Here is an 18,377-nt window from a genome sequence, read left to right as displayed (position 1 = left end):
GACGATGCTTAGTGGTGGTGGTAGTGGTGATGGTGATGGTGATGGTGGAAGAGGTAGAAGAGATGATGGTGCTTGCTGGTGGTGGTGGTGGTGATGGTGATGGTGATGGTGAAAGAGGTTGTAGAGATGATGGTGCTTGGTGGTGGTGGTGGTGGTGGTAATGGTAACAGTGGTGCTTGGCGGCAGTGGTGATGGGTTTCAATTTCAACAGCTTTTGCTGAAGGTTAGCCTTAAATTCACCTTTTCTTTTGAGTTTGTTTAATCTTGTACAAGTGGGTATAAATTATATATAGGGCAAAGTGAGAAAAACACCCTCAATGTTTATATTTTGGGTGGATAACACGTCTATCCTTTATATTGTGTATATAAGTCATTAAGTTTGAAAAAAGAACAAAGAAGGACTTAAGGTTACTATTTCGTTAAAAATTTAGTCATATGCATTACACATTACATTTTTAAAATATAAAATTTCGAAAAGACCCTTTTCACTTCCGATAATGCCCTTATATATACACACACACACACACACACACTGAGACTTTAGAATAACATCTATAAATGATTGATTTCCTTCATGGGTCGAATGCCATCTAAAGTTCTCAGAGACGAGGTCTCTAATTTCATCAAATAAAGGTTGAATTTGGAACTTCAAACAAACACTTATAATTGACGACAACGTATTTCGTGATATTGTCATTGTGGATACATTCCGTACAAAAATTATTTATTTTCCTACAATCACTTTATTAAAAACTGTACAGTGATAAGCATAGTCGAACTCAAGGGAATGCTATGATGAAAAACTACTATAAATTCAAGTTAATTTCAATCTACCCTAGTTAATCAGGTTGGTTGAAAAATAGATTTTGAAATTAAACTAAATAATTAAACAAAATAAGTATAAACATCAATACCAAAAGTATTGGAGTTCACCACCATTAAATCCATAACATCCTAATTCTTGTTTACTAATTCCCATATAAGAGAAACAATTCGAGTCACTCTGGTTGCTTCTTATTTCAAGAATAGATTCTAATTCGCTTAAAAGAGAAAATTCGTCAGAATCATGTGTATCTAAAACATAAAAGACACCAACGGGTAGTGGCCTAGCGGTATCAATCTCTTACTTCCCAAATGGAAATCAGGGGTTCAAGTCTCAGAAGAGACATGTGTGTGTGAGTACCAACTAGGGAAAAAAAATAAAAAAAAAAACTAAAAAAAAAATTATTTTCTAAGCATCATATATATCCAATTTAATGAAAAACACAAGATCAAATGATTTTACTATCAGGAGTTACGAAATCAAGCTTTGATCAATTGGATATAAAACTAATCTAACTACCAAGAATACATGATATTAATGGTGAAAGTTCTAAAATCCAATTAAACATTTGAAGCAAGAATCATAAACATTAAAATCATTGTAAAGGAAATTAAATAAACTGGAACTAGAAAATCATATCATTAATTAGCTATCCTCCTCAACACTAAAAATACATACTAAAAATAAAATAAGAAATAAACAAAAAAACAAACAAACAAACACTTGGAAGGGGCTCTCCGAACTCCAATTATCCTATATCCAAGTCTACTGACGTGGCCAAAAAATGCTGAGAAATTATTAGATGGTTCTAGACCATTAACACTTTATGGACCAGTTAAATACAGACTCTCGAATTGAGAAAATGACCCCATAAGAGTGTATTAATAAATTATAAGATTTCATTATCGAAGGATTTTCATTAAATTAGTCCACCAAGTGTCAAATAGACTAGAACCATCTAATAATTTCTCTAAAATGGTGGAGTAAAGACTTGAACCTAAAACATTTTGGGAAAATAACAAAGCACTTTATTGTCTTTGCCGAAATTCTTCTTTTTCTTATGTTGGCTGTAAAAATATATATACACTTCTACTATGTAGCCAACTTTCATTTATCCATTAATTGCTTTCTAAAGTTAATATTTTTATCTTTGTTTTTGGTGAAAATCACAAATAACCTATAGTAGATATTCACTTACCAAATAAGAAATAGTGATTTGATTACCATCTATGATTTGGTAATTAAAATAGGACGTGTCTATTTATTATTGGTCCATATCAGTGGTGAGTATGTTGTAAATCCTCACTAGTGAGTACCTAAGTATTATCCCTATAAAAATACATATATTTAGCCCAATTTAAAAAAATATAATAAATTAGTAGCTTCCAAATGTTAGTCCATCAAAACAAGCCCAAAACAAAGGCCAACAAACATTCCCAAGCCAAACAAGCCCTAAATCCTTAATATTAGCTCCCACATGTATTCCCTCTTCATTCTACATCATTGTTCCAAATTAATGGCTAAAAAGGAATGGGTCAGGTGATCAAAATCGATTTGGGGACGACGCACTTGTGCATCAGAGTGTTTTGCCCATTTCGGGAACATGTCGAGAGAATTGTCAACGATAAGGGTAACAACACTACACTATCCTAAATCGCCTTCAATGAGCGCCTCATCGGCGATGCCGCCAAGTACCCAGTCCTTAGGAACCCTATCAACACCATCTTTGGTACAAACACAAAAATATTCTGTACTGTTTAAATGTAGATTCTGTAGTAGAGGGTTTGACTTTAATATATTTTAATTTATCGGTATTAACACTATTTTTTTTTTTTTGCTACATATACAAAAATTTATATTGGCTATAGGGAACATTTGCATAAATTTAGTGAAGTTCGGTTACAAATTGGATCTAATGGCTCATTTTGAGTAGGAATATTTGTATAGAATTATGTTATCTTAGCATTAATACTCCAATAGCTAATTTTTTCTAAACATTCAAGCAAGTTCAAGCAAACATATGCACGCCTATAACTCACATTGGTAATACCTACACCATTTTTTGGTCTGTTCTTTTTTTTTTTTTTTGCTTGGTTTGTTAGTCATTCCTACATTAGTAATTTTAGTACGGAAAGGAAAAATTAATATAACAACGCAAAAAACTAGGGTGTTATATATTTTTCAGATGACGCATGAATATTGATGATGGGAGATTGATAATATTTGGACTTTTTATTGCTTTAATTTGTTTTCTAGTTCCTAAAGTCTTGTGTTTTTTTGAATTCCATATGCGAAAAGATTGATTAGTAGGAAGTTCAGTGATGCATCAGTTCAGGGTGATCTGGAGCACTAGCCATTCAAGGACATTGTTGATCCCAGTGATAAGCCAATAATTGTGGTAAACTACAGGGGTGAGAAGAAACAGTTCATTGCTGAAGAGATCTCATCCTTTGTTCTCAGTAAGATGTATGATATTTCTAAGGCCTATCTCGGCTCCACGGTTAAGAATGCAGTCATCACTGTCCCTGCTTATTTCAATGACTCTCAGTGTCAGGCCACTAAAGATACTAGAGTCATTGCCGGCCTCAATGTCATTCGTATCATCAGTGAGCCCACTGCTGCTACCATTGCTTACAATTTTGATAGGAGAGATACAAGTGTGGGCGAGAAGAATGTGCTTATCTTTGACCTTGGCGGTGGCACTTCTGATGTTTCTCTGGTTACCATTTAGGGGACTGGTGTCATTGAAATGAAGGCGACTTCTGGTGACACTCACCTTGGAGGAGCAGACTTTGATAACCGCATGGTGAACCATTAATTTCATTTAAGAATTCAAGAGAAAACACAATAAAGACATCAGTGGAAGCCCTAGAGCTATTATAAGGTTGAGGGCTGCTTGTGAGAGGGCAAAGAGGACTGCTCTGCGTCTGAACTTCAGGGGGGTACTAGAAAGAAATTCAGACTCTAGATTATGATTATCAGACTATAGATTATGGTTATCACACTTTTAAGGACAATGACGGGGTTGGTGCCTTATTTCCATTTCAGGGTATTCATCACCACTTTGATCCAAACTTATACCACTTGAATCTAATTCATCTGATTCCTGATTGGCTGGTCCAACTTATGAGTCATCAGCACTAGAATCGCCGTCCTTAAAAGTGTGATAATCATAATCTATAGTCTGATAATCATACTTTAGAATCTGAATTTCTTTCTGGTACTCCCCCTGAAGTTCGGACGTAGAGGAAAAATACATCGAGTGTTCATAGAAGATAACATCCATTATGATAAACATTCGTCGAGTTGGAGGGTGATAACAGTTATACCCCTTTTGATGAGTAGCATATCCGAGAAAAACACATCGCAATGCTCAATTACTTGTTGCGTTGATGCTTTTGGAGTTGTACAAATGCTACACAACCAAAGACATGAGGAAATAGATTTGGGACGGTTGGGGCAACAACTACGTCAGTGAGAGCCTGCAATGGTGTTCGGAAATCAATAGAGCTAGAAGGTACTTGATTGATTAGATATGTTGCAGAGGTAACTACTTCTCCCCAATACGATAATGGCATATGAGTTTCTATCAATGAAGCACGAATAACCTCCAACAAGTGTCAATTGTTTCGCTTTGTAACCCCGTTCTGCTAGGGTGTATTGGAACAAGTGGTTTGATGAATAGTTCTATGTGCTTCCAAATACTGCTAAAGGTCAAAACTTTGATATTCTCCACTTTTGTCACTACGGAGAATCTGAACATGTGCATTGTATTGAGTTTCAACCATCTTATGAAACTTTTGAAACAATAAGTTCACCTCACCTTTGGACTTCATCAAGCAGAACCAGGTCATCTTGATACAGTCATCAATAAAAGTAACAAACCAACATGTTCCACCTAAAGTAGGGACTTTGGACGGACCCCAAACATTAAAATGTATAACCAGAATGTATAACCATAAAAGGAAGTGGACTTTTAGTCAAACATAATAGAAACGAAGCCCGGTGGCTCTTTGCTAGTTCATAAACATCACAGAGGAAACTAGAAACATCAAATTTTGCAAACAAATTAGGAAATAATTTTTTCAGATAACAAAAAGAGGCATGGCCTAAACGTTGATGCCATTGCCAGATTTCAGATTTCTTTTTCTCCCCCTCAAAACCATCCACTGTCAATGCATGTCGTAGCTTTTCGGAACTTTTTGACATTAAGTCTAAGTAATACTGCTTTGTTTGGATTTTCTTTAACACATAAAAATCAGGCCAAAAAATTAACATAAGATAAGGCGGTGGTTAGTTGGGAAACTGAAAAAGATTATAATCTCAAGATGGAACAACTAACACAGAATCTAAAGACAGATTATCAGTGAGTGTCAAAGATCCTTCCCCAATAACTGGCGTTAAAGTACCATTGGCAGTAGAAATAAATTTTTGTGAGGATGAATGAAGATGTGAAACCTGTCTAGAATTATGATCTGTGGCACCATAATCAATTATCCATGCACTATTAGCAACAGGTGTAGAAATATTTAAAACCTTACCACCATTATCCGCAGTTACTACCAACCTCATGGCCTTTGCAGCACCATCATCATCTGTCTTAACAACTGCTACAGTAAAGGTCTTCGTCGAATTCTTCCAACAGCTATGATCCCACCATTCCAGATATCCCATAAGTTTGAAACAATAACTTTTGGTATGACCAGTCTGGTTGCAATTGGTGCATTTGTAGGTAAACTTGTCTACACCGTTGGTGGCTTTAGGTTGATTAAGCTTAGTATGGTCCTGCCAGTTTTGCTTAGACCGATTTCGAGCCATCATGACTGAAGCTTCAGAGGCATAATTTGAGTCAGTAAGACTAATCCCTGCATTAAAAACACCTACAGATTGAACAAAAATAGGAATTGATTTTGTCCCAGAAGATTCAATATTTTTTTCACTAATTTTTTCTTCTTCTTTTTTCTCTGTTGATACCAAGTATTACAATGAAACCAATTTTTTTTTCTTTTTTTAATTAGACAAATACCAACTAAAAATAAAATAAAATTGGCTTCAAATAAAAACTGTCAGATAAAAATAAAAATAAAAATAAAAATAAAAATAAAAAACAAGAATATGCTATTAAAGGTCGGCGACATCAATGATGAAAAGTCACCATCAGTGTGACTTTGTGATGACAACGGCGAAGAAGAACCAGTGCAGAGAAGAATTTAATTCTGTCGTCGGTTCGGCAGCGCTTCGGCCAAATCAGACAGCGGCGGACGGCGAACGGTGGGTTTGGCAGCGGCTTCGTCCGTGATGACAGCGGCGGACAATAGTGAATGTATTTGATGGTTTGTGGGTCTACGGTTCAGTGATGATGATGGTCAATGTATAGTTCAGTGAATTTCAAAGATACGATTCAAAGAGATTCAAAGGTACAGTTCAAGGATGGCTATGATACTATCTTGCAATTTAGAGAACAAATATGAGAATTAAAATTATATTCGATATATTCACTGATGGTGTTACATTCAATTTATAGAATAAGACCTAGCTAAAATAGGTAACTAATTATATAATAATCAGAAAACTAATTACCTACCAATTAGCCCTAAATCAAGGAGTAAATAATTCAATCCTATAGCTGTACTGTATAATCCCGAATAAAATCTCAACACTTTCATCAGCTATCTGTACAACCATTGAGATTGATTCATTGTATGAGGGGACTGATTTCTACCCAAGCATTACTCGTGCCAAATTTGAGGACCTAAACATGGATTTCTTTAGAGAGTGTTTGGAGAGTGTTAAAAACTGTTTGAGGGATGCCAAGATGGATAAGAGCAGTGTTCGCAACGTAGTCCTTGTCGGTGGCTCTACTAGAATTCCAAAGGTTCAGCATCTATTGCAGGACTTCTTCAACAGGAAGGAGCTGTGTAAGAGCAATTACCCCAATGAGGCTGTTGCTTATGGTGCCGCTGTGCAAGCTGCAATCTTAAGTGGTGAGTACCAAGACCTGTTACTGTTGGACGTAACCCCTCTGTCCCAAGGTTTGGACAATGCTGGAAGAGTCATGACTATTTTGATTCCAAGAAACACTACAATTAAGGAGCATGTGCTCTCTACTTACTATTATAACCAGCCCGGTGTGCTGATCCAAGTGTATGAGGGAGATGTTGGGATTTATATGCCCTGGCATAACAAATTCCTATCTGGATTATAGTAACATATGTTCCTGACATTTTTGAAATATTTATGTTTTATACAATTGGTGAATTCAATGTATTATGTTTCGATTCATTATAGAATTGATAGTGTCCATTTGATTACAAGAGATATTTATATATATGTATGTGATGGCGATCAATGCATGGTATATAAATAGTAATCATAAATTGTTCATAGTCGGTTATTATGGATGGACTCATAATTAATTAAGACTTGAACTGAATCCGCTTTAGGTTGAGATATATTGCGAGAGCCGTCGTATGCAATTACTCCCTATTACCGTCATGGCATTTGATTCTTAAGCATGAGAAAAGTATAAACTCTTTTATTAATTAATAATTACTTTGATTTGTTCGGCGGATTCTTCGGGATCCTTAGACCGACACTTTGGGTAGTTATGTAATTAATAATTAGAGAGTTATATTTTTAATATTTGCATCATTGTTACTTATATTTATTTTGTATTGATTATGGTTGATCACAAAGTAAATTCGAAGGCCTTCGTATGTTTTTAGACAAAATGATTTATTATATATTTATTTATTTAAATTATTATTTTTTGTCAAACAAATGTTTTATTGTGATCAAGTCAGAAATAATCGATGGTACCAAAATAAATATATTAATTAAGTAGTCGGATTGATGTCTTTATTTATCCGATAACTAATTATGCATAGAAGGGTCAAAATACAATATTGACTTAGTGGTTATTTATTATTTAATTGGAGTTCAATTAATTTCTTTTAGTGGAGTAGAAATTAATTTATGAATTAATTGAATTGGGACCATGTACCAGGCCAATTATTAATTCATTGTAGCCAATAAAATAATAGGCCCAATGGATTCTCACTCATAGCCCAACTTGATATTGGAATCATATTAGATTTGAGACATGTGAATTAGAGATTGAGAAGGATTTGTTGTTTCCTTTTCTTTACCTTTATGTTGCCTATAAATATACATGGTCTATGAATATTTTAGGGGTGATTTTTGGAAGAAGGACAAAGGAATAAATTTTCTCTCTTTAGAAAATTAGGGTTAGTGTTCTCATCTAATGAAGGCTCCCACAAGCCTAATTTTCCAAGGTCATTCGTGGAGGCTTATGAGTGATTCCTAAAGGCAAGACCATTACCAAGAAGATGGAGATCCATGGAAAAGGTGTCTAGCAAAACGGATCTACAATAAGTGAGAACATTCACTTTAGAGGAGAGATCTAAGGTTTACTCAAACCTTGATGTAAGTATTCAATCTTTTAATTGAATGATACATCATGTTTTATTTTTGCATAAAACTTGTCTCTATGTGATGAATCAAGATCTATGAATTAAAATCCCTCGAAAAAGTTTTAAAACTAGCACGTTTCCGAACAGTGGTATCAGAGCATGGTTTGATTCATCACTAGAGATCATGATTTTATGAAAATCATCATTCATGGATCCAAATTTATATATGCATATGTATATATTTTTTATATTATCATGATGTATGTATATTTGTGATTGGATGAATGTTGATTTATGATTGGGCTATGGATGAAGCTTATAGGTTATTGGAATGTAATTTTATCTTTGGATGAATGTAATTAAGGCTTTGATTTAGTTGTTTGAAAATTCAATGATGTAATTTAATTTTTTTCCATTGTATTTCAAGTTGTAAATATTTTTAAAGCCATGTAATATTCATTAAAGGATACTATGAAGCTTTAAGAATGTCCAAAAGGATTAAATTATGCTTCAGTAATTTTCTGGAATTTTTTCGAATTTTTCTGGAATTTTTTGGCGTTTTTCCGGTGGTCGGAGCTTCGCCGGCGACGAGAAGAGGCGTCGAAGGAGGCTAGAATCACATGTGGCGCAGGGATGGTGAGCCTAGCGCGTGAGGAGCACGCGCTAGGAGAAAGGACTTAAAGAACATGCTGGCGCGTGAGATGCACGCGCCAGCCAAAGCCACACTCTTCCACGCGCGTGCAAGCACGTGGAGGCGCGTCCCACGCGCCCCTGGCGCGTGCCAGCGCGTGGGGGCGCGTCCCACGCGCCCCTGGCGCGTGCCAGCGCGTGGGGGCGCGTCCCACGCGTTCCAGGTGCGTGCCAGCGCGTGGGAGCTCGTGGGGGCTCGTTTGTTGTCGTTCTGCTTGCTCCAGGCGCATGTGAGCGTGTGTGGGGTGCTCAAGGTTCGTTTCAAGCAGCGTTTTACTTCTCCTAACGCGTACAAGCTTCCTATGGGTATTTACAGACTGTTGAAGGACGTCCGCACAGCAAGAATAGTTTTTAAATGTTAAAAGCTGAGTCCATTGGCCATTTAATTTGCTTTATCTGTGGTTTAATTATATATGTGATGCATGGAATAATTTAATACTGATTATTGATTGTTCATGCATTGGATCCATGATTTTTATCTAAATGGCTTGATTTATATTAATTAAATTATGAAGATAAATTGGATTAGATTGCTAATTAATTTGAGGGCATTTATTGGGAAACGAAAAATTATTTTTGTAAATTATTTTTGCCTCAAATTAAATATTAGTGAATCATTTAAAATTCATATTTTTTCTAAATTTAATTGGATTAAAATCAAAGCATTTTGCATGCATTAAATCATGAATAAAAAAACCCTAGTTATATATTGTTAAAAATTGAGTGGGAGCGGGGATTTTTATAGATTACCCCATGGCTTTTGTTATTAAAACCATTGTAATTATATCTTCAAAAATAAGGCCCCACGCATGATTTGAAGAGTCTTAATATCACAAGAATGGTTGTCTCATGAAAATAAAAATATTAAATGTTCATTGTAATTAGATCTTTAAAAATAAGGCCCTACGCATGATTTAAAGAGTCTAGATTATAATGACAAGATATTTAATATTTTATTTTTCATTAGAACTTTAATAACGTTATACACTCAATCTAAAATCAATAGTGTTAGCTCCCCAACGGAGTGGTCTACACTAGGTGATTTTAGAAAGGCTAAACTAAATCGGGAATCATTCCATATAGATAGGCAAGGCATTGTCTTAAGAGATATGAAAATGATGGGATTTGCCCGCCAATAGCAATAATGAATTTCGTCAACCGAATAAGTTATTGGCGTATTGGTTATCCGATTTTTCATGCAGTGGTTAAGGGACCCATATATTATTTTAATGGAAGTGCTCGCCTAATAGTAAATGAATTCCAACAATAGTAATAACGAACTCTTCCATCAGGATAAGTTATTGACGTATTGATTGTATGATTTATTATGCTACAACGTTGAGGGACCCGCATTAATTAAAAGAGATTGTTCACCAATAATGATAATGATCTCTTATTATATTTGAGATTTCTTATATTATGTGGATAACAAACTCATTTTAATTTTAAATATGCATGACAGTATTAATAATTCACCTTGCATATTGTATGAATGCATTTATATTCAGATTAATTATGTCTAATCTATTTAATCTGCTTGCTAACATATTCAATGTATGTGGACCTCATTTATAATGACTGGAAAAGGAACTTAGATATTTTATTCACAACGTAAGGGTACAAAATGTTTTGAATACTCCTATACCTAATTCCTTTACTTTAAGATACTTAATGAGATGTTTTAGTGATATTAAATAGGGCGTATGCCTACGTACTATGTCAGACTTGAACACCATCAAGATAGCCTAAGGAACTCCAGTATGAAATTGTATTTTGAAAATGATTGTTTATAATTTAAAAATTAGCTGGAGACTAATAGGGCTGACTTGGGTGATAAGTTTCAAGTTGACATGATTATTGCCTTGTTACCAAACTCATTCGACTCTTTTAGCGTGAACTAAATAAGGAATCAGTTTGAGTTCACACTCGCTGATATTCTTATAGAATTGGTAACAAATGAAGGAATAATCAAAAGCATAGGCATTCTTATCAATCTAACCTAGTCTATACCATCTTCTTCTAGGCCCAAGTGGAAGGGCAAAGCAAAGAAGAAGGATGATAATAGGACTAGACTAGCACAAAACATGGGTATTCGAAAAGGTTAAAGGGAATAAGGCAGTGTATGTTGAGGGCAAAGAAAACTGTTTCTTTTGTCGCTAACTAAAACACTAAAGGACGAACTGTCTAAGCAATGACGTGGCATAGAAGAATATATATTTCATCATTGAGCCATGTTATGTGGTTGCGTCAATTAATTCCTGATGGATAGATTCTGGAGCCACTAAACATGTTTGCAATTCATTGTAAGGATTTCAGGAATCCAGAAGCCTTAATGATATAGATATATATTTATCTTTTGACCTGATGCCAAGGTTGTAGTTAAGTCAGTGGGAATATTACATCTGAAATTAGAGAGTATGAGGATATTAGTATTAGAGAACTATCTCTATGCACCGAAGTTAGACGCAATCTAATTTTTGTTTCACTTGTGGTTTATAAAAACTGTGTTCATTATTTTGTAAAACTGGTTTTATAAGATTGAATAGATATGCGATTGCTTCTGGTGCATTGAAAGATGGTTAATATACTATAATCACAAACTCTTAAGATTTGCAGGATGTAGAAACTAATGTTGCATCTTTTAGATTGAGTGTTAAGAGAAAATTGGTTATTCCTGACTCATTGTATTTTTTTTTTGTGTCTATTTTTGGGTTGTAATCAATCAAAATGAGATTCAAAGATTGGTTAAAGAAGGTTTATTACCTAGTGAGGCAGAGGAGCCTAAACCAAACTTATGAATCCTGTTTTGAAGGATAGATAACTCTAAGGGCTTAATCAGCCAAATGAAATAAACATAAAGAACAATTGGAGTCGGTACACACAGACACGTGTGGTCTTATGAACATCCAAGCAAGATTACTCACGTTTTGGATAAATTTATTTGATGCGACACCAGTCTTAAACTTTTGGTACATTCTAAAAATGTCAAGACTGATGTGGAGCACAGATTAGGTAAGCTTATCAAAACAATCCGATCTGATCGTGGAGATGAGTATTTCTTGGAATAGTGCAAAGACTATATGGTCAATAAGGGTGTGGTGTACCAGGTTTTCCGTAATTGACGCTAAATGGATTTAGGTGTCAAATAGGAATAACAGAATTCCACTTAACATGGTTAGATCTATGATCTGTTATACTACATTATCTCTTTCATTTTAGAGTTTAGCTTTAATGATATCAATGCACATTATGAATTGCATTCCATCTTAGTCTGTCTCAAGGATACCGTTGAGCTGTGTTTTTTACTAAATCTTAGTTTGAATCACATGCACGTATGGGGTAGTCTTGCACATGTGCGTTTGATATGGACAAGTAAGTTGGAAACAGATCATACGCATAATAGATTTGATAGCTACTCTAAAAGTCATTAGGACAGATTATTTTATGATCTCAATGATAAAAGTTGATTGTTTACACTTACTGTTTATCTATAGGAGAATCATATTATGAATCACATACCTAGTAGCATAGTGTTAGAGAATATGGTATGAGTACCAGATGTACCACATATGAACACACTTATTATAGAGATTGAGAATAATATATGAATTCCCTATTGATGCGTCAGCATCATCTAGTACACAGATTCCTACATCGGTACATTAAGGTAGTGGGAGGATTATCATCCAATCCGACAGAATCATGTTTTTAGGTGAGACCATTATGGACATCCCTGTTAAACATGAGTTGGACCCAGTAAGCTGTACGGAAGCGTGAACCGATATGGATAAAGATCATTTTGGCAAGTTGCTATGAAATCAGAGTTGGAATCTATGTATTATTCTGGGATCTTGTAGAACTTTCTAGTAGGGTGATACCTATGGAAGGCAAGTTAATCTACAAAAAGATACTAGAAGATTTCTTAGTGAATAAATCATGAGTGTACAAGGGAATGTCATTATTTTTCTGATTCTATATATATATTGATGACATCCTACTCATTTAGAATGATGTGGAAGTTTTGTCATCAATAAAGAGGTAGTTGTTCAATTACTTTTAAATAAAGGATTTTTCAAGATGTAAGCTATATTCCTAGGATCAAGCTTTTGCAAGATTAGGTTAAAAGGAAAATAGGCTTATCTTAATAATCCTACATTGATAAAGTTTTGACCAGGTTTGGTATGCATAACTCAAAGAATGAGTTCTTGTTTTATTAATATGGATTGCTCTTTCTAGTAAGTAGTTTTCTAAGACTAGCAGAGGAGATTGAGTAAATGAGACTGGAACTATATGCTTTGGCATATGGAAGTCTCATATATGCCGTGGTCTATACCAAACAGGACATCCGCTACATTGTAGGGATAGTCAGAAGATATCAGTCCAATCCTGGACTTGATAACTGGTCTGTTGTGAAAAAAATCATTAAGTACTTAAGGAGAACCGATGATCTCATACTCATTTATGGATGTGATGATATGGTCCTAGTCAGGTATGTTAGTTCTGATTTTCAATCAGAAGTAGATACTATGAGGTTCATGACTTAGTGTATGTTCACTCAATAGAAGGGAAATCAGTTAGTAGATTGTTAAGCAGATTTCAACTGCGGACTTAAACCTGCAGGTGGAGTACATCGCAGCTTTAAAGGGGGCAAAGGAAGCCTTTGGGTTTGATCTCACTGATTTAGAGGTTGTGGAGCATACTAGCCTGCCTATCGAGTTAAATTGTGATAATAGTGCAGAAGTAGTCCAAACAAATGACCCATGGTTCCATAGAGGAACAAGGTACACTGAGAGGAAAGTATCATGTTCTACATGATATTATCCGACAAGAAAATATGCTCATGGCTAGATCATTGCATTGGAACACAACTTTGTTGATCCATTAACAAAGGTGTTATCGATTAATAGTTTTGATCATCACCTGGATAACATTAAAGTTAGATGCAATTTGAATTAGCTATGAGGGCAAGTAGGAGCTGTTAGGATTTATATGCCCTGGCATAGCAAATTCCTATCTGGATTATAGTGACATATGTTCCTGACGTTTCTGAAATATTTATGTTTTATACAATTGGTGAATTCAATGTATTATGTTTCGATTCATTATAGAATTGATAGTGTCCATTTGATTACAAGAGATATTTATATATATGTATGTGATGGCGATCAATGCATGGTATATAAATAGTAATCATAAATTGTTCATAGTCGGTTATTATGGATGGACTCATAATTAATTAAGACTTGAACTGAATCCGCTTTAGGTTGAGATATATTGCGAGAGCCGTCGTATGCAATTACTCCCTATTATCGTCATGGCATTTGACTCTTAAGCATGAGAAAAACATAGACTCTTTTGTTAATTAATAATTACTTTGATTTGTTCGGCGGATTCTTCGGGATCCTTAGACCGACACTTTGGGTAGTTATGTAATTAATAGTTAAAGGGTTATATTTTCAATATTTGCATCATTGCTACTTGTATTTATTTTGTATTGATTATGGTTGATCACAAAGTAAATTCGAAGGCCTTCGTATGTTTTTAGACAAAATAATTTATTATATATTTATTTATTTAAATTATTATTTTTTGTCAAACAAATGTTTTATTGTGATCAAGCCAGAAATAATCAATAGTACCAAAATAAATATATTAATTAAGTAGTCGGATTGATGGCTTTATTTATCCGATAACTAATTATGCATAGAAGGGTCAAAGTGCAATATTGACTTAGTGGTTATTTATTATTTAATTGGAGTTCAATTAATTTCTTTTAGTGGAGTAGAAATTAATTTATGAATTAATTGAATTGGGTCTATGGACCAGGCCAATTATTAATTCATTGTAGCCAATAAAATAATAGGCCCAATGGATTCTCACTCATAGCCCAACTTGATATTGGAATCATATTAGATTTGAGACATGTGAATTAGAGATTGAGAAGGATTTGTTGTTTCCTTTTCTTTACCTTTATGTTGCCTATAAATATACATGGTCTATGAATATTTTAGGGGTGATTTTTGGAAGAAGGAAAAAGGAATAAATTTTATCTCTTTAGAAAATTAGGGTTAGTGTTCTCATCTAATGGAGGCTCCCACAAGCCTAATTTTCCAAGGTCATTCATGGAGGCTTATGAATGATTCCTAAAGGCAAGACCACTACCAAGAAGATAGAGATCCATGGAAAAGGTGTCTAACAAAAGGGATCTACAATAAGTGAGAACATTCACTTTAGAGGAGAGATCTAAGGTTTACTCAAACCTTGATGTAAGTATTCAATCTTTTAATTGAATGATACATCATGTTTTATTTTTGCATAAAACTTGTCTCTATGTGATGAATCAAGATCTATAAATTAAAATCCCTCGAAATTTTTTTAAAACTAGCACGTTTCCGAACAGGAGAGAGAGCCAGAACAAGAGACAACAACTGGTTAGGCAAATTCGAGCTCTCTGGCATTCCTCCTGCCCCTAAAGGTGTTCCGCAAATCACCGTCTGCTTTGACATTGATGCCAATGGTATCTTGAATGTCTCAGCTAAGGACAAAACCACTGGTCGAAGGAACAAGATCGCTATCACTAATGACAAGGCGAGGTAGTCCAAGGAAGATATTGAGAAGATGGTTCAGGAGGTCGAGAAGTACAAGTTTGAAGATGAGGACTACAAGAAAAGGGTTGAGGTCAAGAACACTTTGGAGAATTATGAGTATAAGATGAGGAAAACTGGTAATCTCTTACAGGCAGACGTGGTGGAGATCGAGGATTCTATTGATGAGATTCTATCAGGCAAATAATGAGTGACCCAAGATATCGGGAATAAGGAACCATGTATGTTTGTTAAGACATGCATTATATTTATAGATTGTGAAGGGCCTTAAATGTTGGAATTTAATCATCCACCTGGGAAGTAAACTATAAACTTTAAAATAACAATTGAAATTTAAGATCAAAGTGGACCAGGACCATCTATGAACCAAACTGTTTATGACAATTGGGACTCAACTCTAACAATAATATCGGCTTGTTTGGTCTTGTTTACTAATCAATTGAGCTTAAATCAAGCTTCTTAGGTTTTATGCTCGATTGGCTAATGAAAGAACAATCCAAGTCCACTTAAGAATGAGTTAATTAGGAGGCTTCTTAAGAAGCTTGTTTAGGTAACTATAAGCATAAAAGGTTCATGCTAATTGAATTCAATTGGTAACCGTTCCAATTCGCCTCGAAACAATGAATACTTTCTTTTTTGCCCTTTTGGATTGACAATCGACACAAAACTACTTTATATCTATGAATTTAGAATGCAATAAAGAATTGAAAAATATGGTTAGATATCAGCATAGAAAACCTAGAAGACATGCTGCCAGTAGCATTCAATTCTAACGGAACAGGTCTCTGCCATTGGAAAAAACAATAAAAATGAGACCAACTCTGACCAAATAAGAGCTACAGCATCAATGAAAAAAAAAATAGAAAAGAAAAGAAAAGAAAGAAGATTTCATACAATCTCACTGCAAAATACCTCTTCATTACATATCTATTGAGTTTTATTTATCAAAATCAAATGTTTATGAAACATTTTTCCTTTTATTTGGGACTTTGAGGCACACCTATAGTTTGGAGCTCTGTAAAACAAACTATAAGGCAGATGAGTTTGAGGACAAGATGAAGGAGCTTGAGAGCAACTGTAACCCCATCATTGCCAAGATGTACCAGGGTGGTGGTGGACCCGACATGGCTGAAGATAGACCCTCGGCGCTAGAAGTGGTGCAGGCCCTAAGATTGAGGAGGTTGATCAAGTGTATACTCGTTAGTATTTTTTTGAATTTATTAGTAGATTTTACTTGGGTATATTTCTGTTGTTTGATGTTTTGGGTAGTGGCTATTTTGAGGTATTTCATCGGTGGGAAGTCTATTTTAATGGAGAAAAGATAATATTTTCTTTCGTTTTTACTACATGGTTTGTTCAGTTTGTGACGAATTACGATCATGGGCTTTGAGCTACTTGAGTGAGAACAAACAGCTTTAGCTTTTTCCTCCACAGCTGAAAACAAGTTGTAGTGAGCATGAGGTCCACTTAAAAATGGTAGAGATGTTGATGTCAGTTGACGAGTGATGGTCAATTTCAATCACCTTATTGTTGGAGTTGGTGGGCAAATGAACACAAATGGGATACACTCGCATATATTCAACTGAATTAGTAAACACACAATTCAGAAACACTCACTTCTATAAAGCTAAATCCTTTATCTTGTTTTGCTCAATTGTTTATGTGTTAAAATACACTTACATGACTCACCTATTTATAGTACTCAATGGATATATCTAGTACATCAATTTAATACTTGCAATGAACCACACAATGAACCAAAATATTTCATATACACCAAAATGTTCCATGTACTAGCAATTATTATGAGATTCTTTGCACCTTCCCAAGTATCACTTGGTCTTCTTAGATGAATCTAGACAAGCCAAGATTAATCTTCCAACGTCCCTCCTTAAGCTAGACTTGTGCAACTCTAAGTTTCTCCTTCAATTTGATAAAACTTTTTAACTTCAATGCTTTTGTAAAAATGTCTGCAATCTGATCTTCGGTTTTGCAATGTTTGATGACAATTTCTCCATCTTTAACCAAATCTTTAATGAAGTGATACTTGATTCTAATATGCTTGCTTCTGCTATGAAAAATTGGATTCTTGCTAAGTGCAATTGCTGAATTATTATCACAAAACAGAACAGTATCTTTCAGCTGAAAATACTTCAAATCTTCTAATACCCATTTCAACCATAGTGCTTGGCAACCAGCTGTGGACAGAGCAACATATTCAGCTTCTGTAGTTGAAAGTGCCACTACAGGTTGTTTCTTTGATGCCCAAGATACTGCACTTGAACCAATGTTAAAGACATAACCAGAAGTACTTTTGTGATCATCTCCACTACCTCCCCAATCACTGTCACTATATCCAGTCAAAGTTGAATTTTGACCCCTCTTGTAATAAATTTCATGATCAATTGTACCTCGAACATATCTCAGAATTCTCTTTCTAGAATCCCAATGACTTTGCTTTGGTGCTGCCATGAACCTGCTTAGCATGCTAACTGAAAACATTAAATCTGGTCTTGTTGCAGTTAAGTACATAAGACTTCCCACAAGACTTCTATAGACAGTAGCATCAAAATCTTCACTCCCATCATTTTTGCTCAACTTCAAACCTACTTCCATGGGTATTGTACTTGGTGAGGCTTTCTCCATTTTGAACTTTGCAAACAAATCTTTTGCATATTTCTTTTGTGAAATTATGATCTCATCACTTTCCTACTTAACTTCAATTCCAAGGAAATAATGAAGAAGACCGATATATGTCATCTCGAACTCATTCATCATCGACATCTTGAACTCATCACACATTTTCTTACAACTGCTGGTGAAAAT

At 34.8% G+C, this 18,377-nt stretch overlaps 1 pseudogene; it reads left to right on the top strand.

Moving 5' to 3' along the window:
• Positions 1–29: 29 nt before the first annotated feature.
• On the top strand, positions 30–16,970 carry LOC132269934 (heat shock cognate 70 kDa protein 2-like; annotated as a pseudogene).
• The last annotated feature ends 1,407 nt before the right edge of the window (positions 16,971–18,377 follow it).

This window comes from Cornus florida, unplaced genomic scaffold, assembly GCF_030987335.1.
Source record: "Cornus florida cultivar Cherokee Brave unplaced genomic scaffold, ASM3098733v1 CherokeeBrave_3.0.0_Hap2_Chr08, whole genome shotgun sequence".
NCBI classification, from domain to species: domain Eukaryota; kingdom Viridiplantae; phylum Streptophyta; class Magnoliopsida; order Cornales; family Cornaceae; genus Cornus; species Cornus florida.
The sequence above is the reverse complement of the archived record's forward strand: the minus strand, read 5'-3'. Positions and strand labels throughout refer to the sequence as shown.